Source organism: Pogona vitticeps, chromosome 1 (genome assembly GCF_051106095.1).
Source record: "Pogona vitticeps strain Pit_001003342236 chromosome 1, PviZW2.1, whole genome shotgun sequence".
NCBI classification, from domain to species: domain Eukaryota; kingdom Metazoa; phylum Chordata; class Lepidosauria; order Squamata; family Agamidae; genus Pogona; species Pogona vitticeps.
In genome coordinates, this window is record NC_135783.1 from 228,816,249 (window position 1) to 228,830,031 (window position 13,783).

The following is a 13,783-nucleotide window of genomic DNA, read 5'->3' on the forward strand; positions in this document are numbered from 1 at the left end:
TGAAACAGCTTCAGCAATGCAGTGTTTGCACTTCATTTGTTGAAACAAATCAAAGTATGTTGATGTTTGCCTTTGTAGTCTTAAATGCCTTGGATCCAGAATGCCTGCAGGATTGCTTCCTCCCACACGGGACCTCCCATTCCTTAAGATCTTGGCATCTTGCTGGTGGCAGAACCATAAGTCTCCACAACTAGACTTTGAAGATCTTCCTCTAGGGAGGACTGTTTGGTTATCTTTTTCTTCACCTTCAAGCATTGGACTGAGAGGCTTTGATTCTGGCAGGCATTATGTTTGCCAAGTTCAAGAAGATATTGTGGCACAGACTCCTGCTTCTAGACTCGTTTTAGCTTCTAGGTGTGTCTTTGCATGCTTGGTATTTATAATTGTTTTTACTTTTCTTGTATTGAGAGAGAGCTGCCTATGCAACTGTTGCTTCATCAGCCAAATGTAGCTCACCAAGAATGTAGGTGGCCTGCCAGAGGTTTGATAAACATCTTGCTGTTGCTTCCTGCCTTGGACCACATAAATGTGATTGCCTGGCACGCTGGTGAGTCATCCTGCACATGGCTATCTGTCTGCATTTGGAGGAGTATTTCTTGCATTTTCTAAAGTGTGCGAACAGGTTGTCATGTATCAGTCGTCTAATGCAGTGATCCTCAGCCTTGGGCCTCCAGATGTTCTTGGACTACAGCTCCCAGAAGCCTTCACCACCACCTATGCTGGCCAGGATTTCTGGGAGTCCAAGAACATCTGGATGCCCAAGGTTGGGGACCACTGGTCTAATGGAAAGATTGCACCAATATCTAGGAAACTGTACAGGAAAGACCACATTATTCATTTGAAAATGCAAATGTGATTCTGATAATGTTTGATTTCTCTATATGCAGTGCTGTATTTCCCATGCTCAGTGACAAGTGGTTGCACCCAGAGGAAAATGCAGTTATAGGAGGTCTATGGAAATCAATGGTGCTTGATTTAAAGTCCATTTATATTAATGGCTCAGATCTAAATATGGCTAAATGTGGATACAACTCAGTAATTGCAAACTTCCTTTTCACTTATCCACTGCCTGAAAATATTAAACAAACCCCCCAGAAATATTTTCAAAGTGTATTACCAGAGCTGGCCACTAGGAGCCAGAGAGTATGCTATATATAATATTTTTCGGTATCCATGGGAGGGTCTTGGAACTGATCCCCCACAGGTACCTTGTTTCTACTGAAATTAATTTTGCTGTTCAAGAGAAGGCTAGAGGTTGGAAAGTTACTTTTTAGGACTACAATTCCCATGTTGTTGTTTTGTTGTTTAGTTGTTAAGTCATGTCCGACTCTTCGTAACCCCATGGACCAGAGCACGCCAGGCCCTCCTGTCTTCCACTGCCTCCCGGAGTTGGGTCAAATTCATGTTGGTAGCTTCAATGACACTGCCCAGCCATCTCATTCTTGGTCGTCCCCTTCTCCTCTTGCCTTCACACCTTCCCAACATCAGGGTCTTTTCTAGGGAGTCTTCTCTTCTCATGAGATGGCCAAAGTGCTGAAGCCTCAGCTTCAGGATCTGTCCTTCCAGTGAGCACTCAGGGTTGATCTGTGTACTGTACAGCTGCATCTACTGTACAGCTGAGCCTTCATTTCTATGTTTATCAATAGGAAAGCAGGAAGGGACCCAAAATTCAACTCCTGGGCCAGACTAATTTTGTATATGAAATCAGGACTAGCAGAATCTTCTCCTTTGCCTCAGATAGCAATTTGAATTTTGGGGTGTGTGAAAGAACTGCAAGTTCAGTTCTAATTCTGATGCAACCCCCCCAAAAAAAAACACAACCTCTTCTCAAAGTGGATTTTACATCACCTTCATGATAGCAAGTGATTTCAGATCCAAACTGAGTCTAGACTCTGAATCCAACAAAAGTTTAAAATGTGCAGCACTCAGCCATTCAAGATTCAAGCCCTTCTATCCCAGATCCATCCAACCCACAGATTCTCCTTTCATTTCTTCCCCCCAAGAAGTCAGTGAACCTTCTTTCTAGGCACATGGAGCATGTTCTGTCCCCATAGGTCTGTCTTTATGTATCCAATGGATTTCCCCCACTCCCTGATGTTTCTAGTACTTCTGCATATCTCAGAATCTACTGACGCTGCTCATGTGTGAGTGGTATTGTTTCAGTGAGACAAAGATTGCCAAGTAGAGAATGGAGAACTCTGTGAATGTATATGGTGGTTAGACTGTCCCATTTAGCTGAAGGATGTGTGTCTTTGTTTACAGCCATGAAAGACCAGATATCCATCTAGAGTAGCATCATCTCCATGGGCTTAATGCATCCTGTGGAGTAGAGAAACTTACTTCAAACGAGTACAGTATCTCAGGAATAAATGGTTTCTGAGGGTTATGGTCTAATTGAACTAGGTCACACAGCAATATTTGCCTGATTTCATAATATCTGTAATCTATTTAAAGTGCTGGGAGAAAATGCATCCTACCGTTACAAACAAACTATATTAGAGGGAAGGGAGAGAGAGAAAGTGGGAAATAATACATCTCAAAACACACACAGAGAGAGAGAGAGATAAAACCACCCATGCTACTATAATGCCATACATTCAGAATGATTAGATTCACAAAGTGGATTTTACATTTTTCTCAAAACCTGTGTTTGAAACCTTTAAACTTCCTGGAAATCTTGTAAGCATGATAAAGAGCAGCACTTTGCAGGCTTGGCTTATTTCCTAAACAGTCATAGATATGGTCAAGATTATGGCTCCACTTTCATTGCTGAACACATGCCTTTCCTCCAAACGCCCAACCCATTCTGGCCAGCAGTTATAAATGAAAATAGATTTTTACATCTAAAAAGATTCCATTAAGTGCTTCAAAGAAGCTATATTTCTTATTAATTTTCATTTTCTCTGGTATTGATATGGGTATTATAGATCAGACATGAAAAGTATGCTGGAACTTTCAAAAAAGCATTTGACATTGATTTTTATGCATGCTGCATTTATAGCATTTTCTGGTACAAAGGTCTTCCTCGAAGTTTTAACTTGCCAGAGAAGTTAATTTTTGCTTTCTGTTCTCTATACATCACCCATGAGTGCGAAAATTGTTCAATCCAAACACTTATCCCTAATATTTTTATAAAGAGAATCCCTTCTGAGCATGATGTATAGAAATTAAATATGAATAAAAATGGGGAAGGCTAATTGCTATCCAAATAAAATTTATGGGAAATACAATGGAAGTAAGCCCAATATGCTTACTACAGCACCTTATTTTCCCCCATCAAAGATTAAGAATTTTAAAAGTTGGAAAAGAAAATGGTGATATATCAGATTGTGCATTCATATTACTCAGGCTGAAATTGGTACACCTCTCTGTGTATCTACAAATGGACACACTAACGACTTTTTCTGAAAATTACCACTTTAGTTCCCACACTTTTTATGGAGAATCTTTGCTAGATACTCTTCGGCCACTGTTGTACATTTCCGTGTGGCCTATGCTGCCTTCCCTCACTGCGGCTGCTGCTTCCAGGAGAGACTTGTTACAGTGGGGCAGGAGCAATAAGGTATAAGACTGTCAGTGCTCTCAAAGCTTTAGGGGAAACTGGCCTTAGTGGAGGACTTCCCATGGATAAAGTGCTGTCTGTTTTATTATTGTCTGTTTAGTACAGCTGGGAGATTAGTGGCATATTGTCCCCTAACTGCCTCTAATTAGTCAGCTCTTGTTCCCCATTGGGGAAGGAGGGGAGGATTCCATTGTTAGTTGTCTTGCATGAACATTTTCTCTTGTTTCTCTTCCTAACTGGAAACAGAAGCTGACTAATAAACTGAATAAGTCCCTAATCTGCCAGCCGTAGGGAACAGGTAGCAATAATTGAAGCATAGTTAGCAAATCAGAGGCCTTCAATTAAAACTGGAATGAACATTTGCTGAATGGGAGCTGCTTATGAGTATGTCGCTCATTACACATATAGATTTAGCAGTAACTGTTTAAACCAAATGTTCAAAGCAATATATGACACATTTGCCATGTAACTAATTATTTTTAACATTCAAACATCATGAGTAGAGATGGGCACAAATTTAAAAAGTGAATCACAAAATTCATTCAAAAATCACTAATTTCTCAATTCATATTTGTACAAATCAATGCCTGAATGAATCTCAAATCAATGCATTTTTAGTGATTTTTGATTCATCAACTTGTTTGGATATAAAACAGGGCCCAAGGCACCTAGAGTCACCAAACTAGCAGGAACGCTTTCTCTGACTCTCCTCTATAATTCCTCCAGGTTTGTATTTCTTATGTCTGAGTCATACAACCACATGTAACCGCCTCCAGGAAAGTTCTTCCCAGGAACCTAGAGACACCAAAAATACAGAGAAGCTTCAGTCACCTCCTAAATAGAATCCCAGCTCTCTTTCTCTATAGATCGTCTCTGTGTGTACAGTTATACTGGGCCATCATTGGGAAGGAGGGACTGGTGTGTACTATCCCCATACAGGCCTGTATTCAGGAGAAGTGACCTAAAGATGGAAGGGTGTTCTGTCCTGCTCTGTGCTTACCCCTGTGCATGTGAGCAGATAGCTACGTGGAGAATGATTATTACCAATCAATCTACATATAGTCTATGCAGCTGAAAAATATTCCAACTGAACTGACTATAAAAAATCATATTTTTCTTCACCATCATGTGCAGCAGTTGAGCTAGCAAGTGAAAAACATTCAAAATATCCTACATATTTCTTTTGCAAAAATGTTCACTGCCACGTTGAAAATAATTGAAAGAATCTGGGCACAGCATTAATGCATTTTGTATTTAACCCCTGTTTTCCCACTGGTCCCCTCTTCTGAAGCTTATATTTGCTGTAGGGACTCTCTCTACATGCCTGCTGTGATCCTGATAATTATCAGTTCATAGTACATGAATTTTTAAAAAAACCTATATATATTAAATGCAAGTTGCATTTAACTTCATGGTTTAGAGCTTATTGTTAGCTCCAAAAATTATTTGAAAATATGTAGACAATAGACTGTGGTAGACTTGAGATTAGCATATAAATACATGCAGCAGTTTGCAGTGAAATATTTTTGCAGGAAATCTTTGACATACATATATATAGACAATATTTCATGCAGACTTGAAAAAAAAAGAACAGATTGAATACAATAGGCTTAGTAATGAACACCCACCAGAGGTAAACTGGTTCGTCCTTTCCCATTAGTGCAAACAATAATACTGGGAAAACTGGAAAGCAACTGGAAAAGAGGAAGAAGAGATAAGACAGGGATTGTGTCAGTAAAGGAAACCATGGCCTTGAGCTTGCAAGACCTCAAAAGTAACTGGTAATGATGGGACTATTTGAAGATCTTCAATTCATTACAGTAGCATGAGTCTGAAACAACTTGACAGCCAATGACATCATAAATTAGCGCAGAAAAGAGACTAAAATACTTTGAAAAGATTTATATTTTAAAAAATATTTTAAGTAAAATAAATACTGTAAATGTAAAATAATAGGTTAAAATTAGAAAATAAATCAAAAGGAACTACTGTATAGAGGACTCTTTACATGTCAGAGAAATTACAGTTTCACACTGACTGTGGAATTTAATTTTCCTGGAAATCCAATGTTCAGTTGTTTTCATTTCAAATCACCACGTTTTCCAATCCTGAAGACACTGAAAGAGGAATATGTATGTTTTAAAACATGCAATGTGCCCAAATGCGGCTTGTGTTCCTTCTCGTAAATTTTTTTGGTTGTGAGGAACTGATCAGGCTGCTCAGCGCCAAAAAGATTCACTCATGCTTTTTCTTGTTGCTTAACTGCGGGTGTGACTGGATAATGGAAATTAGTCCAGGCTGGATCTGGGTAAACAGGATCCCTTTAAAAGGCAGGGTGACATTTAAAATTATCCTTGCCTCCATACACAAGACTTTGGTGGTTTCAGGACAAGAAAACCCACACCGTACCTCAAAGTGACCCTATTTAGCCTGTTCTTCTCTTTCAGCCTTCATGCCCTTGCATGCTCTCCTGCCTCCCTCACTGAGGAGAGCAAAGGAAAGCTAGACCTTTTTCATTTATTGGTAAGTGACACGCCACTTCATTGGCTTGCCTCCCCGCCCCCGCCCCCACCCCCCCCCACCCCGGTGATATAGCACAGAACTGTTGGAGGAAATACCAGTGCTGCTTTGGTTCATTACCAGCAATCACGCAGGTTGGAAACCAAACTAAAATGGAGTAATTGTGTGTAAGCTTTTAAAAAAAGTAGGTGTGGCTGGTGATTTTAAAAAGCGCAGATAGCCAGGGAGAAGGACCAGGCTGGCTTGTAATTACCAGTACACCACATAGTCACCAGAAAATAAATCAAACCTGAGTATTCCAAAAATGGTCCAAAATATTGTCTAATTGCACCTTGTGTATGGATGCTGAGTAACCTACTGCTTTTGTATGCAGTATAAATGAGTAACTTACTGCTTTTGTATACAGCAATTCAGTAAAGAGGCTCACTTGGGGAGCTTTCAGACAGCTCCGGACATATTCACAACAATGACATTAACAACAACAACAGCAGCAGCAGCAGCAGCAACAACAACAACAACAACAAAACAATATGGGGAAAATGGAAGATGGCATTAAATCCCAAGGGACTTGTTTTGGTAGACAGAGCTTATATATATTGCAGTAGTCTTGCATCATTATTCCTCTTTCTGTTCAGACCTTTTCAGACATCAGTTTCAATCTCTTCCTGGGCATACACAAATTAATAAGTCACCACCTTCACAGGAACACAGGAGAAAGACTTCTCTGTTGCTGTTCCCCAACTCTGGACCTCCCTCTTTGAGGAGGCCAGGCTGGCCCCATCTTTGCTGTACTTCCACAAGTAGATGAAGATGTTTCTCTTTAAGTGAGCTTTCCCTTAATTACTGGTTGCCTGCAAGGTAGAAATGTAAGTAAGTAAGTAAGTAAGTAAGTAAGTAAGTAAGGAAGGAAGGAAGGAAGGAAGGAAGGAAGGAAGGAAGGAAGGAAGGAAGGAAGGAAGGAAGGAAGGAAGGAAGGAAGGAAGGAAGGACGGACGGACGGACGGACGGACGGACGGACGGACGGACATGTCTAAGTTGTTCGTTGCCTCTCCTGGTATAGTCAATATAGTGATTCGATTTCCTTTTCTTACTCTAACACAAACCTGGTGTATTAAGAAGTAAATTTATTTCCACTTGAATGGATAATTATTATCATGCCTTGTTCAACTGCACAATTTTATCCTCCTTTTGGATACTGAAAGGCAAGTGGATGGGAGGTCAATAAGAAACTGCACCCCATCCGGATTTGTCCTGAAGGACACCACCTGTTTGTGGGATTTTGCTGGAGCAGCTCAGCAGTGAGGAGCTGACAGCCTGCACCTGGTCAGAGTCATTTGCTAATAATTTATTTACTGCAGGGCTACTCTCTAGCAGTGAAGAGACCGCCTTGTGTTTCTTACTGCTTCATAAGATTCTCCTGCAAGTTTCCACTCCATTATCTTGTATGTTGGTAACAGGCTGTTTGCTTCCTTCTTCTGAATTCCAGAGTAACCTTGAGATCGAGATACGGGATTCCTTTTTAGGAGGCAAATGTGTGCCGACCTCTGTGTCTGATCCAAGATATGCCACCTGCATGGTAAATTCTCAGATATGCTGTTCTTGTCTGTGGCAGATTTTCTGTGCCCTTTCATTTGCAGTCATACTGATGGTTTGGTTTCAAGGACTATAATTACTCTTAGGGCATTTGGCGCTTTGTCTGAAGCATACCATATGCTGTGCTTTAGACAAAGATGTTTCCTTGGCTCTCCAGAAACTTTGTGGGTTGGTAATATAAGAAAGGGGGGGAGCAGAAGAGAATCAGCAGAATTGACAGCATGGTTGTTCACAAGCCTTCATCAAGCAAGTGGGGTTTGGGATTCGATAATCCCACAAGAGCAGGAAGCTTCAAATATGAACAGAGCTCTTGGTACCTAGCTGGACTCCAATTTTGTTCAGGAAACTATCCTTCAGATTCTCTGCAGTGAAGAGGTAGAATTGTTTGGTGTACAGACATAGCATTTATTCATCAGCCTGCTCCTCAAACCTGTTTGAAACAAATTCATAACCCCACCACTGAGAGACATAAATCACTGGCTCAGAAGAAAAGATCTGACCTGTCAACAAAATGTGTTCAGATGTGGTGCACATCTTCATAATTGCTTTGGAAGTATATGCCCATGGGACTTTTTACTCAAGGACAAGATGTACTCATTCAGAGAATCCACTAAAGTCCATGTAACAATTTCCATAACATGTCTGCAACATGGGGGGAAACACCAAAGAGGAATACAAGCAAATATATGTAGAGGGAAGTATATGTGGGGGGAAAGTAAGAAAAGCAAAAGTTTAGAATGAGCTCAGGATTGCCAGACAGATTAAAAACAATAAAAAGGGCTTTTTAGTTATGCCCACAGTAAAAACAAGGAAATGATAGGGTTGCTGCATGGAGAAGATGGCCAACTACTAACAGAGGACAGGGAAAAGGCTTAACTCCTCAACACCTTCTTTGCCTCTGTTTTCTCCAAAAAGTGCTCAACCTGACGGGCGAAGAGCAGGTGATGTAGTGGGGGCAATGCAGCACATAATAGGTAGAGAAGTAGTACAGGAATGCCTGGCTACTCTAAATGAATTCACGCCTCCAGGGCCATATGGATTACATCCAAAGATATTAAAAGAACTGGCAGAAGTAATTTCAGAACCATTGGCAATAATATTTGAGAATTCTTGGAGAACAGGAGAAGTCCCCACAGACTGGAGGAGGGCAAATGTTGTCCCTATCTTCAAAAACAAGCTAGTAAAATGTGGGCTAGACAGTGCTACTATTTGGTGGGTTTGTAATTGATTGACTGACCGAACCCAAAGGGTGCTCACCAATGGCTTCTCTTCATCCTGGAGAGAGGTAACTAGTGGGGTGCCTCAGGGTTCTGTTCTGGGCCCTGTGCTATTCAACATTTTTATCAATGACTTGGATGAAGGAATAGAGAGTATGCTGATTAAATTTGCTGTTGATACCAAATTGGGAGGGGCTGCTAATTCCCCAGAGGACAGGATTAAAATTCAAAATGACCTTGAAAGATTAGAGTCCTGGGCCAAAACTAACAAAATGAATTTCAACAGAGAGAAATGTAAGGTCCTACACCTAGGCAGAAAAAGAACTGCACAGATATAGGATGGAAGACACTTGGCTAGACAACAGTACCTGTGAAAGAGATCTAGGAGTCTTGGTAGACCGCAAACTGAACATGAGTTAGCAGTGTGATGCGGCTGCCAATAAAGCCAATGCAATTCTTGGTTGCATCAATAGGAGCATAGTATCCAGATCAAGGAAAGTGATAGTAGCAATCTATTCTGCTTTGGGCAGACATCACCTGGAGTATTGTGTCCACTTCTGGGCATCTCAATTCAAGAAGGATGGTGACAACCTGGAACATATCCAGAGGAGGGCGACCAAAATGGTCAAAGGTCTGGAAGCCATGTCCTATGAGGAGTGGATTAGGGAGCTGGAAATATCTAGCCGTACAAAAAGAAGGTTAAGAGGGGACATGATAGCCATGTTTAAATATTTGAAGAGATGTCATGTCAAGGAAGGGACAGGTTTGTTTTCCACGGTTCCAGACACTAGGACAAGGAGCAGTGGTTTCAAACTACAGGAAAAGAGATTCTACCTGAATCTCAGAAAGAACTTCCTGACAGTCAGAGCTGGTTGGCAGTGGAATATGCTGCCTCAGAGTGTGGTGGAGTCTCCTGCTTTGGAGGTTTTTAAGCAGAGGCTGGATGGCCATCTGTTAGGAGTCCTTTGATGGAGTTCCTGCATGGCGGGGGGTTGGACTTGATGGCCCCTGTGGTCTCTTTCAATTCTGTGATTCTATGATTCTATGATTACCAGCTGCGGCCCCCACAATTTCTCACTAACCACAATGGCATGCAGATCACCATACAGGGTCCCTCTGGGGGCTTGTTGTTGCCAGCTACCTGGAACTTCAATAACAGAAGGTTTAAACTGAGTTCCTCTTCATATCTAAAAGTTGCATTGTTTGCATAACAGCACAACAGGTTTTCACCAATATCTTATCATTTTCCACTAACTTTCTGATGTCATATAAACTATGAGGTTCTACCCACTAGTATGACCAAGAGTGAATGCCGGCACCCATATCAACAAAACAATGCATCAATGTTTACCACTAACCTTGGTTTATCAGAGAGTTGAGCTCTGGTGACAGTCTGCAGATGCAAGTTTTGAAGAACATGGAGTTTGTTTCATCACAGGTTTGTCTGCACATTATATGAAGAAAACAGGAAAACTACTGTCATACACTGGTGCTATTAAGGTCAGTTGTGTTATTCCCTCACACACACACACACACCATTGCACATTACTGTTTCATATACCATGTTTTGTACTGTGCTCATTACCATTCTTAAAGAGACACTATGCAGGGGAGAATCCCAGAAACCAACTCCTTTTTTCATCAGTTAACCACTTCCCATCCAAAAACAAAGCAATTATCAGGACTGTTTTTCATCAAGTGTGAATGATAATGAGTCTAGATTATCTTGACTTGCTGCTGTTGACTTGTTGACCTTGGAATGTCAACATTCAGACTGCTATGTCAAGCCTGGCATCCCTTTTCCTGCTGGCAACACAAGGACAATACTGTGCAGCAATATAGTGTCATTTCCTGACATTTTGAATCGTGGATAAAGAAGCACAGTATCCCACATTCATAAGCCAGAGGTTTTTTTGAAGAATTAGATGTCCTAGTTTTTCAAAATGAAAGTTTAAATAATAATAATAATAATAATATACTTTATTGTCATTGTAAGTATATACACAGTATATCATACAACGAAATTCACACAATATACACACAATAAACACAAATTCATACAGAAACTTCCCTCATGTAAAATTATCCAGTCTTAAAGGATCCCGGAAGATGAGCACATGATCTGTACTATGGTTGTTGGGAGCAGACAGAAGCAAGATCAGCATGAATGTGGTTGTAGTTCCTCTATGCCAAAATATTTTGAAGGACTGTTTTGGACTTAATGAAAAGGTGAAGCAAAGGTTTCAATAAGTACAACACATACAACAGAGAAACATACACACCCTTTAACCTCTCAGATAGGCTAATGTTGTCATGTCTATACTGCAGAATGCAGACTAGAAAGCTATGTTCCAATTTCCAAACCCTTTCCTTGCAGTAGGCCACTTGATAAAACAAAACTATATCTGACCAAAAGCTCTATGGACATGTTGTGTTCATGTTTTTCAAAAGATGTCTCCTTGCCTCTTGAAATAATAAAAAGGAGGATTCAGTGTTAGCAAAGGTTGTCACCAGAAACCCAGGTCAAAATCATCCAGAAATATAATAAAGAAAGACAGAGGAAAAAACTCATTTGAAATGTGGTGTTGGGGTAGAGCCTTACAGATACCACAGATAGAAAAACAGAAAAGTAGGTGCTGAGTCAAGTCAAGCCTGAACTCTCACTAGAGCAAAAATGAGGTGACTGAGGCTATCCTATCACACACATAAAATAAAAATACAGAATTGAAGAAAAGAGGCAATATTGCTATGAATAGTGGGGGCAGGCAGTAGGAAGACAGAAAAATCTAATATGAGGCAGATTGTCTCAATAAAGGAAGTCATAGCTGTTAGTTTGCAAGATCTGAGTAGAACTTACTGGGGAAAAATAATATGAAGTGTTGTTGGTTTAAGATCTGAACAGATCTGATAGGCCATTTTGGAGGTTGTTAACTTATAAGCACACTTCAGAACTGATTTGATGGCACATAACATGTTGGGATATTTTTGTTAATTACCAAACAACTGTATAGTGACAAAACATATGGAATGGTTGAGACTATGATAAAATAGCAGCACCAAAGCTCTACAGCTAGCTCTACAGCACTGGTTCTTAACCTTGGGTTGCTCAGGAGTTTTGGACTGCAACTCCCAGAAGCCTTCACCACCAGCTGTCCTGACTGGAGTTTCTGGGAGTTGCAGTTCAAAAGCATCCGAGTAACAAAGGTTAAGAACCACTGCTCTACAGAATCCCCTTGTAAGCACAAATGCCTGTTCAGCCAGTAAGGAGTTAAAAAGCTCTCCTCCTAAGAGTCAAGTAATTGGATACTGACTGATGGGGTCAAAAGTTCAGATTGCCTGCGCTTCAACTGATTTCCTCTATGAAAACTGGTGTCAGGAGCCTGGTTTCAGCAACGGTTAATGAAAGCACTCAGGGCTTTGACAAACCCAAATGTTCTCTGTTTCTGTAATGAAGAAATATTTTGAATATAGAGGTGCATGGCAAAATGTTTCTTTCTGGAGGATGATACCTGGATATGCACAAACACAGTTTTAGAGTTAGAAAGACATTTAGCCACAACCAAAGAATGTAACCTTTGATACTAGGTTTCTCTTGTTTCTCACCTTCTGTCCATTTACCTTTGAACTAACAGATGGCCAGGCTTAGGAATGTTGCCAGAACACAGTTTGAAGATAGTAGAAACATAAAACTAGCAGGGAGCCAGAGATTGAAGGCCATACATTTAGGCCCAGGAATGCAACATAAACATATCAATAGATAAGGATGATGGAATATGCATTCCTCCAGACATTGAGGAGCATCCCCCGAGGAAGATCAAAGGGGAATTTGGGCATATTACATATATCTATAGGGGACCAATAATTTTATAACCTTGGCATCTTTACCCAATTACCTTTAGGATCCAAACTTTAGGATAATGTATTGTAGAACTTTATTGCTCTTTATTATGTTAAAAAACATATGTACATGGTATTTTGGGGGTCTTCTCTGCCTTTAAGAGAAGTCCCAGCTGACTTTGTATTCAATTCTCAATGAAATTGGACTTTGGTTCAGATGGTTGCATCTTGCCTGATCCCTTGCTGGAGACCAAAATTAGGGAATGGGCTTTGGCCAGTAACAAGGACTGTCACTCCATTACTTCCTTTATAGAAAACCTATTTTTGGCTTTGTTTCTGTGACCTTTCATTGCCCTACAGCCTTCCCTGCCCACAAAGTTGCAACCATGTATCTACTTTGCAACCATCGACACAATCAAATATTCTGCAGTAGCATTTATGGTTACCAACAAATACTGTCATTCATGTGACCTAACATAAACATCCTTGTGGCGAAATGCCAAAAGGTGATGTCATTCCTGCCTGTCCATCACAGAAGCTCAAAAGGGAGGAGCCAAGGATAGGGCAGGAGGGGCTGAGTCAGAGAGACAGTTGGGGATGTGAAATGGCAGTTAGTGATTAGGAGAGAGAAGAAGAGGGTTAGTGAATTGAGCTGAGAGAGTTAAGAGAGTGAATTGAACAAGCAGGAATGAAATTATAAGTACTATTAGATATTGATTAAAAGTATATAGTAGTTCGGAATAAAGTACTGTACTTGCAACCCCATACATAATCAAACCCTTGGTAATACCTGATGCAGTTCATACGTGATTTACCTTTGTGATTTATTTGACAATAAATGAATATTAATAATAATAATACTAAATATATTTAGTATTTTAGAGGTTGTGCTCAGTATTACTATCATTGTTAGAGCCATGCTAAGCAATAGTAAAGAACCCAAATCAAGATTCTACAAGGAAATTCTAAAAATGGGGGCAGCCCAAACACAATAACTTAGTGGCAGTAACATACAGCTATAATTATGGGTGCTTTACTATTACTTAGCAAGGTA

General features: G+C 40.3%; 1 long non-coding RNA gene across 1 annotated transcript; it reads right to left on the minus strand.

The window, feature by feature from the left end:
- Nucleotides 1–386: 386 nt before the first annotated feature.
- LOC144583451 (uncharacterized) lies at nucleotides 387–5,260 on the minus strand. The gene is made up of 2 exons (XR_013537218.1): nucleotides 5,191–5,260; nucleotides 387–4,357 (listed from the first exon to the last, which is right to left on the minus strand). It is a non-coding gene; the product is annotated as an uncharacterized LOC144583451 (long non-coding RNA).
- Between the last annotated feature and the right edge of the window lie 8,523 nt (nucleotides 5,261–13,783).